Below are 1,409 nucleotides of genomic sequence, written 5' to 3' on the forward strand. Positions count from 1 at the left end.
TTTATTTATTCATGAGAGACACAGAGAGAGGCAGAGACTTAGGCAGAGAGAGAAGTGGGCTCCTCACAGGGAGCTTGATGTGGGACTCAATCCCCCAACTGGGATCACGCCCTGGGCCAAAGGCAGACACTCAACTGCTGAGCCACCCAGGCATCCTGAATCTGTTAATATTTTAGAAGGGCCATTTGGGAATATTTTAAGGTAGTCTTGCTGGAAGACTTAGGGAGTTGAATAGATTTTTGAATTATATCTAAAAATGTATTTCTCTAATCAAGAATATAATTAACATGGGGTAAGAGAATGGATTAAATAAGTGATGATGATTAAGGAGTGCACTTGTTGTGATGAGGTGCTGTATGGACAAAGTGTTGAATCACTATATTGTACACCTGAACTAATATTACAATGTATGTTATCTAACTGAAATTTAAGTGAGAACATATATACATAATTAACATGAATAAACCTGTATCATAGTCTATGACATCATTTGTATAGAAACTATAACGGCATTTATGTCGTATCTGTTGTGTTCTAGGTATGCTACATTTTTTTTTTTTTTACTTAATACTCACAACCTTATAAGATATTTACAGAGGAGTATCACAGAGCAATTAAGTGATACTAGAAAGGTTAAGTAAAGTGTCCAGGGTGACAGAGCTAGTAAATATTTGAACTGAGATTTCACTCAAGCATTATCTTGCTCTAAAGCCTGCATTCTTTTTTAGCCTAAGCACATATCAACATGTTGACCATATACTCATCCTATTACTGTCAGAATCAATGCAAAAAAAAAAATGCATTGTTTAGAGAAGAAAGCCAATTTGGGCCATGGTAGTCAGGAGAGGTTCAGAAAAGGGTGGCTCTCAAGCCAACTCTTACAAGGCAATAAAGAGAGATGGTGGAGGTGTTCTATCCTAAAGAATATCATGGTATAAGAAAATAGTCTCTTAGAGCATGCCATCTGGGCCTTATAAGAGATTGCCTTTTTGATTCATCACTCTGGGACAAATGTTCTTGCCTGATTGAATAGAAATGGTATTTTTTTTCTGCAGATACCTTTAAGCCATACTCTGAATGCAGAGATATTTCTTGTTGGAACCAGCTCTGCCAGCATGCTTGAATAAACAGAATTATTCCTCTAAGCTATCTGAAATGGAGCTGAGATACCAATAAGCAAATCATAATACACAAGAATGGAAAAGACAAACATTTATTCCATCCAAATAGTGCTTACATTAATCTGATTAATTAAAGCATGAATGAAAACTATTTACTTGTGAAAGAGCAGCATTAAATTAGCTCTTCACCCTAGGAGACACACTGTGATTGTTGGCTCTCTTTCTGTTTTTAGCCTCATTGCTTTGGTCTTTAAAAGCAGTGCCTTACTACTGCTTTTTTTCATACTT

This window comes from Canis lupus, chromosome 36 (genome assembly GCF_003254725.2).
Source record: "Canis lupus dingo isolate Sandy chromosome 36, ASM325472v2, whole genome shotgun sequence".
NCBI lineage: Eukaryota > Metazoa > Chordata > Mammalia > Carnivora > Canidae > Canis > Canis lupus.